This window comes from Arachis stenosperma, chromosome 6 (genome assembly GCF_014773155.1).
Source record: "Arachis stenosperma cultivar V10309 chromosome 6, arast.V10309.gnm1.PFL2, whole genome shotgun sequence".
Taxonomy (NCBI): domain Eukaryota; kingdom Viridiplantae; phylum Streptophyta; class Magnoliopsida; order Fabales; family Fabaceae; genus Arachis; species Arachis stenosperma.
In genome coordinates, this window is record NC_080382.1 from 111834741 (window position 1) to 111843595 (window position 8855).

An 8855-nucleotide genomic window follows, 5' to 3' on the forward strand; every position below is an offset into this window, starting at 1 on the left:
GATAGAGAGATCCTATTCCGACGCTAGTGAGAACCGACAGATGATTAGCCGTGCGGTAGCTGTACCTGGTATTTTTATCCGAGACGAGAAATCTGACAGTTGATTAGCTGTGCAGAGGCCGTGCCTGGTATTTTTCATCCGAAAGGATCATACAGCTTGCCATTGAAGGAAGCCATGCGTGTTTGGAGAAGAAGACGGTAGGAAAGCAGAGATTCAGACGACAAAGCATCTCCAGAACCTCAACCTGTTCCTCATCACTGAATCACAAGTACCTTTTATTTCATGTTATTTATTTTTCATAAGCAAAATCATTTTTATCATTAATCTCCTGACTAAGATTTACAAGATAACCATAGCTTGCTGATGAGCGGATAATTTGTACGCTTTTTGGCATTGTTTTTAGTATGTTTTTAGTATGATCTAGTTAGTTTTTAGTATATTTTTATTAGTTTTTAGTTAAAATTCACTTTTCTGGACTTTACTATGAGTTTGTGTGTTTTTCTGTGATTTCAGGTATTTTCTGGCTGAAATTGAGGGACCTGAGCAAAAATCTGATTCAGAGACTAAAAAGGACTGCAAATGCTGTTGGATTCTGACCTCCCTGCACTCGAAGTGGATTTTCTGGAGCTACAGAAGCCCAATTGGCGCGCTCTTAACGGCGTTGGAAAGTAGACATCCTGGACTTTCCAGCAATATATGATAGTCCATACTTTGCCCAAGATTTGATGGCCCAAACCGGCGTTCAAAGTCACCCTCAGAAATCCCAGCGTTAAACGCTGGAACTGGCACCCAAATGGGAGTTAAACGCCCAAACTGGCATAAAAGCTGGCGTTTAACTCCAAGAGAAGTCTCTGCACGAAAATGCTTCATTGCTCAGCCCAAGCACACACCAAGTGGGCCCGGAAGTGGATTTTTATGTCATTTACTCATTTCTGTAAACCTTAGGCTACTAGTTCTCTATAAGTAGGACCTTTTTACTATTGTATTTGTAGACTTTGGTAGCTATCTTCATTTTTATGCTATCTTAGATCACTGGGAGGCTGGCCTCACGGCCATGCCTAGACCTTGTTCTTATGTATTTTCAACGGTGGAGTTTCTACACACCATAGATTAAGGTGTGGAGCTCTGCTGTACCTCGAGTATTAATGCAATTACTATTGTTCTTCCATTCAATTCCGCTTGTTCTTGTTTTAAGATATCACTTGTTCTTCAACTTGATGAATGTGATGATCCGTGACACTCATCATCATTCTCACCTATGAACGTGTGACTGACAACCACCTCCGTTCTACCTTCGATTGGGTGAATATCTCTTGGATTCCTGATTGCACGATGCATGGTTGATCGCCTGACAACCGAGTGCTCGTCTGACAAACGAGCCAACCATTCCGTGAGATCAGAGTCTTCGTGGTATAGGCAAGAATTGATGGCGGCATTCAAGAGAATCCGGAAGGTCTAACCTTGTCTGTGGTATTCTGAGTAGGATTCAATGATTGAATGACTGTGACGTGCTTCAAACTCCTAGCAGGCGGGGTGTTAGTGACAGACGCAAAAGAATCGATGGATTCTATTCCGGCCTGACCGAGAACCGACAGATGATTATCCATGCTGTGACAGAGCATAGGCAACGTTTTCACTGAGAGGATGGGAGGTAGCCACTGACAACGGTGAAACCCTACATAAGCTTGCCATGGAAGGGAGTAAGAAGGATTGGATGAAGACAGTAGCAAAGCAGAGAGACGGAAGGGAAGGCATCTTCATGCGCTTATCTGAAGTTCCTACCAATGAATTACATAAGTATCTCTATCTTTATCTTCATGTTTTTATGCGTTCATCACCCATATCCATTTGAGTTTGCCTGACTAAGATTTACAAGATGACCATAGCTTGCTTCATACTAACAATCTCCGTGGGATCGATCCTTACTCGTGTAAGGTTTATTACTTGGACGACCCAGTGCACTTGCTGGTTAGTTGTGCGAAGTTGTGTAATTCCATGGTATTGAACACCAAGTTTTTGGAGTTCATGACCGGGGATTATGAGAGTTGTGAAAAGTATTGTTCACAATTTCGCGCACCAAGTTTTTGGCGCTGTTGCCGGGGATTGTTCAAGTTTTGAGCAAGCTTTTGGTCCGGTAACATCAGTGCCAAGATCCGGCAACAGCACCAAGTTTTTGGCGCCGTTGCCGGGGATTGTTCTAGTTTGGACAACTGACGGTTCATCTTGTTGCTTAGATTAGGTATTTATTTTTTTCAAAATTCTTGAAGATGAATTCTAGAGTTTCATGATGATTTGTTGAAGTCTGGCTGGCTGAGAAGCCATGTCTAATCTCATTGGACCGAGGTTTCAACTTATCACCACAAGAGCTTGTTGATTTTTATCAATCTTGCTTTTGGAGCAGTGATCTGCTAGGGCTTGGCTGGCCTTTGGCCATGTCTAGTGTTTTGGACCGAAGCTTTCTTTGAAATCTTGGCTGGCTGTGAAGCCATGTCTAATTCCTGGACCGGAGTCTTAGACTAGCATTGCACTGATTCCTGGAGTTCTCATTAAGAATTTTGATATCTTTTTCCACTTAATTTTCGAAAAACACAAAAAAAATAAAAAAAAAATCATAAAATCCAAAAATTTCTTGTTTGAGTCTTGTGTCTCATCTTAAGTTTGGTGTCAATTGCATGCATTCATTCATGTGTCTTAAGGATCTTCAAGTAATTCTTGATGATTTTCGTGCTCTGATATTTGAATTCTGTTGACTTGAGTATTTTGTGTGTCTCATATGCATTCTCATTTTGTTAGTGTCAGTAGTATACAAACTGCTAAATTTGGTGTCTTGCATGCATTGTTATTTGATTTTAGTTACATTTTGATTATTCCTTATTATTAAAAATCCAAAAATATTTTTAATTTGTGTCTTTTCAAGTCAATAATACAGAGAATTGAAGATTCAGAACATACAGCAGAGGAATTGCACAGAAAAAGCTGGGCGTTCAAAACGCCCAGTGAAGAAGGACAGACTGGCGTTTAAACGCCAGCCAGGGTACCTGGTTGGGCGTTTAACGCCCAAAAAGGTAGTAGCTTGGGCGTTAAACGCCAGAATGTGCACCATTCTGGGCGTTTAACGCCAGGATGGCTAAAGGGGGAAGATTTTGTTTTCAAATCAAAATTTTTTAAGTTTTCAAAATCTTTTCAAAATCAAATCTTTTTCAAATCAATTTTTCAATCAAATCTTTTTCAAAATCAATTTCTTTCCATTTTCAAAGATACTTGCTACCAATTAATGATTTGATTCAACATTTCAAGTATGTTGCCTTTTCTGTTGAGAAAGGTTTAATGTTTGAATCATATCTTTTCTTGTTAGACAAGTTTTTAATTTTCAAAATCAAATCTTTTTTAAAAATGTTTTTCAAATCATATTTTCTCAATCACATTTTTTTAAAACCAATCATATCTTCTTAACCACATCTTTTTCAAAATAGTTTTCAATCAAATCTTTTTGATTTCTAAGTCCAAAATCTTTTTCAAAAATCACTTGATTTCTTTTCCACTTTCATTTTTCGAAAATTAAGTAATGTTTTTCAAAAATGATTTCAAAATTTTCCACTTAATTTTCGAAAATTACTTCCCTTCTTCTCACATCCTTCTATTTATGGACTAACACTATCCCTTAATGCAAAATTCGAACTCCATTTTCTCTGATAAGTTCGAATTTTCTACTTCTGTCTTCTACTCTTCTTTTCCTCTGACACTTCAAGGAATCTCTATACTGTGACATAGAGGATTCCACATTTCTTGTTCTCTTCTCTTTCTTATGAGCAGGAGCAAAGACAAAAGCATTCTTGTTGAGGCTGATCCCGAACCTGAAAGAACCCTGAAGAGAAAGCTAAGAGAAGCCAAAGCACAACTCTCTTTAGAGGACCTGACCGAATTCTTCAAAGAAGAAGAACACATGGCAGCCGAAAACAACAATGCCAACAATGCAAGGAAGGTGCTGGGTGACTTTACTGCACCTACTCCCGACTTCTATGGGAGAAGCATCTCTATCCCTGCCATTGGAGCAAACAACTTTGAGTTTAAGCCTCAATTAGTTTCTCTAATGCAACAGAATTGCAAGTTCCATGGACTTCCATTGGAAGATCCTCATCAGTTTTTAGCTGAATTCTTGCAAATCTGTGACACTGTTAAGACTAATGGGGTTGACCTTGAGGTCTACAGACTTATGCTATTCCCTTTTGCTGTAAGAGACAGAGCTAGAACATGGTTGGACTCTCAACCTAAAGAAAGCCTGGACTCTTGGGAAAAGCTAGTCAATGCCTTCTTGGCAAAGTTCTTTCCACCTCAAAAATTGAGTAAGCTTAGAGTGGAAGTCCAAACCTTCAGACAGAAGGAAGGAGAATCCCTCTATGAAGCTTGGGAAAGATACAAACAATTGATCAGAAAGTGTCCCTCTGATATGCTTTCTGAATGGAGCATCATAGGTATTTTCTATGATGGTCTCTCTGAACTGTCCAAGATGTCTTTGGATAGCTCTGCTGGAGGATCTCTTCATCTGAAGAAGATGCCTACTGAAGCTCAAGAACTGATTGAAATGGTTGCAAATAACCAATTCATGTACACTTCTGAAAGAAATCCTGTGAACAATGGGACTAGTCAGAAGAAAGGAGTTCTTGAGATTGACACTCTGAATGCCATATTGGCTCAGAACAAAATATTGACTCAACAAGTCAATATGATTTCTCAAAGTCTGTCTGGAATGCAAAATGCATCAAGCAGTACTAAGGAAGCTTCATCTGAGGAAGAAGCTTATGATCCTGAGAACCCTTCAATGGAAGAGGTGAATTACATGGGAGAACCCTATGGAAACACCTATAATCCCTCATGGAGGAATCATCCAAATCTTTCATGGAAGGATCAACAGAGACCTCAACAAGGTTTCAACAATAATGGTGGAAGAAACAGGTTTAGCAATAGCAAGCCTTTTCCATCATCTTCTCAGCAACAGATAGAGAGTTCTAAGCAGAATACTTCTGACTTAGCAACCATGGTCTCTGATCTAATCAAAACCACTCAAAGTTTCATGACTGAAACAAGGTCCTCCATTAGAAACTTGGAAGGACAAGTGGGTCAGCTGAGCAAGAAAATTACTGAACTCCCTCCTAGTACTCTCCCAAGCAATACAGAAGAAAATCCAAAAGGAGAGTGCAAGGCCATCAACATGGCCAAATTTTGGGAGGAAGAAGAGGCAGTGAACGCCACTGAGGAAGGCCTCACTGGGCGCCCACTGGCCTCCAATGAGTTCCCCAATGAGGAACCATGGGAATCTGAGGCTCAAAATGAGACCATAGAGATTCCATTGGACTCACTTCTGCCATTCATGAGCTCTGATGAGTATTCTTCCTCTGAAGAGGATGAATATGTCACTGAAGAGCAAGTTGCTAAATACCTTGGAGCAATCATGAAGCTAAATGACAAGTTATTTGGAAATGAGACTTGGGAGGATGAACCCCCTTTGCTCACCAAAGAACTGGATGACTTGTCTAAGCAGAAACTGCCTCAAAAGAGGCAGGATCCTGGGAAGTTTTCAATACCTTGTACCATAGGCACCATGACCCTCAAGAAGGCCTTGTGTGACTTAGGGTCAAGTGTAAACCTCATGCCTCTCTCTGTAATGGAGAAGCTAGGGATCTTTGAGGTGCAAGCTGCAAAAATCTCACTAGAGATGGCAGACAACTCAAGAAAACAAGCCTATGGACTTGTAGAGGACGTTCTGGTTAAAGTTGAAGACCATTACATCCCTACTGATTTCATAGTCCTAGAGACTGGGAAGTGCATGGATGAATCCATCATCCTTGGCAGACCCTTCCTAGCCACAGCAAAGGCTGTGATTGATGTTGATAGAGGAGAGTTGATCATTCAAGTGAATGAAGAACCCTTGGTGTTTAAGGCCCAAGGATATCCCTCTGTCACCATGGAGAGGAAGCATGAAGAGCTTCTCTCAAAACAGAGCCAAACAGAGCCCCCACAGTCAAACTCTAAGTTTGGTGTTGGGAGGCCACAACCAAACTCTAAGTTTGGTGTTGAACCCCCACATTCAAACTCTAAGTTTGGTGTTTGGAGGTTCCAACATGGCTCTGAGTATCTGTGAGGCTCCATGAGAGTCCTCTGTCAAGCTAATGACATTAAAGAAGCGCTTGTTGGGAGGCAACCCAATGTTTTATAATTAACTATTTTCTTTTGTTATTTTATGTCTTTTGTAGGTTGATGATCATGAGAAGTCACAAAATTAATGAAAAAAGCAAAAACAGAATGAAAAACAGGAAGAAAAACAGCACACCCTGGAGGACGCACCTACTGGCGTTTAAACGCCAGTGAGGTTAGCTGTTGGGCGTTTAACGCCCAGTCTGGCACCATTCTGGGCGTTTAACGCCAGAAAGGGGCACCAGACTGGCGTTAAACGCCAGAGAAGGGCAAGAAGCTGGCGTTAAACGCCAGAAATGGGCACCAGCCCGGCGTTTAACGCCAGAAATGGCTAAAAACGTGTTTTTTCTTGCCATTTGGTGCAGAGATGACTTTTCCTTGACACCTCAGGATCTGTGGACCCCACAAGATCCCCACCTACCCTACCACTCTCCCTCTTCCCCAAAAACCCCTCACCTATCAAATCCCATCTTTCTCTTCACCACTCACATCCATCCTTCATAAAACCCCACCTACCTCACCATTCAAATTCAAACCACTTTCCCACCCAAACCCACCCTCACATGGCCGAACATCCCTCTCCCCCTCTCCTATATAAACCCCCCTTCACTCCTTCATTTTCACACACCTTAAACACCATTTCTCTCCCCTTTGGCCGAATACAAAGCCATTCCCTTTCTCCTCATTTCTTCTTCTTCTACTCTCTTATTTCTTCTTTTGCTCGAGGACGAGCAAACATTTTAAGTTTGGTGTGGTAAAAGCATTGCTTTTTGTTTTTCCATAACCATTTATGGCATCCAAGGCCGGAGAAACATCTAGAAAGAGGAAAGGGAAGGCAAAAGCTTCCACCTCCGAGTCATGGGAGATGGAGAGATTCATCTCAAGGGTGCATCAAGACCACTTCTATGAAGTTGTGGCCTTGAAAAAGGTGATCCCCGAGGTCCCTTTCTCACTCAAAAAGAGTGAATATCCGGAGATCCGACATGAGATCCAAAGAAGAGGTTGGGAAGTCCTTACCAACCCCATTCAACAAGTCGGAATCTTGATGGTTCAAGAGTTCTATGCCAATGCATGGATCACCAAGAACCATGACCAAAGTGTGAACCCGAATCCAAAGAATTATCTTACTATGGTTCAGGGGAAATACTTGGATTTTAGTCCGGAGAGTGTGAGGTTGGCGTTCAACTTGCCTATGATGCAAGGAGATGGACATCCTTACACTAGAAGGGTCAACTTTGATCAAAGGTTGGACCAAGTCCTCACAGTCATATGTGACGAGGGCGCCCAATGGAAGAGAGATTCAAGAGGAAAGCCGGTTCAATTAAGAAGGCATGACCTCAAGCCCGTGGCTAGAGGATGGTTAGAGTTTATACAACGCTCAATCATTCCCACTAGCAACCGGTCCGAAGTTACCATAGACCGGGCTATCATGATCCATAGCATCATGATTGGAGAAGAAATAGAGGTTCATGAGGTTATAGCCCAAGAACTCTATAAGGTGGCGGACAAGTCCTCTACCTTGGCAAGGTTAGCCTTTCCTCATCTCATTTGTCACCTCTGTTATTCAGTTGGAGTTGACATAGAGGGAGACACCCCCATTGATGAGGACAAGCCCATCACTAAGAAGAGGATGGAGCACACAAGAGATCCCACTCATCATGAGATCCCTGAGATTCCTCAAGGGATGCACTTTCCTCCACAAAACTATTGGGAGCAACTAAACACCTCCCTAGGAGAGTTGAGTTCCAACATGGGACAACTAAGGATGGAGCATCAAGAACACTCCATCATCCTCCATGAGATTAGAGAAGATCAAAGAATCATGAGGGAGGAGCAACAAAGACAAGGAAGAGACATTGAGGAGCTCAAGCACTCCATAGGATCTTCAAGAGAAAGAAAGAGCCGCCATCACTAAGGTGGACCCGTTCTTTGATTTCCTTGTTCTTTATTCTTCTGTTTTTCGAATTTTAGTGTTTATGTTTATTTATGTTTGTGTCTTGTGATCATTAGTGTCTTAGTGTCTATGCCTAAAAGTTATGAATGTCCTATGAATCCATCACCTTTCTTGAATAAAAACGTGCTTAATTGAAAAGGAAAGAATTGCATGAATTTTGAATTTTATAACAGTTTAATTATTTTGATGCGGTGGCAATACTCTTGTTCTCTGAATGTATGCTTAAACAGTGCATATGTATCTTGAATTTGTGGTTTATGAATGTTGGCTCTTGAAAGAATGATGAAAAAGGAGACATGTTACTGAGGATCTGAAAAATCATTAAAATGATTCTTGAAGCAAGAAAAAGCATTTCTATACAAAAAAAAAATCGAAAAAAAAAATAATAATAATAAAGTTGTGATCCAAGGCAAAAAGAGTGTGCTTAAGAACCCTGGACACCTCTAATTGGGGACTCTAGCAAAGCTGAGTCACAATCTGAAAAGGGTTCACCCAATTATGTGTCTGTGGCATGTATGTATCCGGTGGTAATACTGGAAGACAGAGTGCTTTGGGCCACGGCCAAGACTCAATAAGTAGCTATGTTCAAGAATCATCATACTCTACTAGGAGAATCAATAACACTATCTGGATTCTAAGTTCCTAAAGAAGCCAATCATTCTGAATTTCAAAGGATAGAGTGAGATGCCAAAACTGTTCAGAGGCAAAA

The 8855-nt window shown here is 41.1% G+C and overlaps 1 non-coding gene across 1 annotated transcript; it reads right to left on the reverse strand.

Annotated features, from left to right (window-relative positions):
* Positions 1 to 4345: 4345 nt before the first annotated feature.
* On the reverse strand, positions 4346 to 4453 carry LOC130938345 (small nucleolar RNA R71). The gene has a single exon (XR_009069514.1). It is a non-coding gene; the product is annotated as a small nucleolar RNA R71 (small nucleolar RNA).
* Positions 4454 to 8855: the final 4402 nt, after the last annotated feature.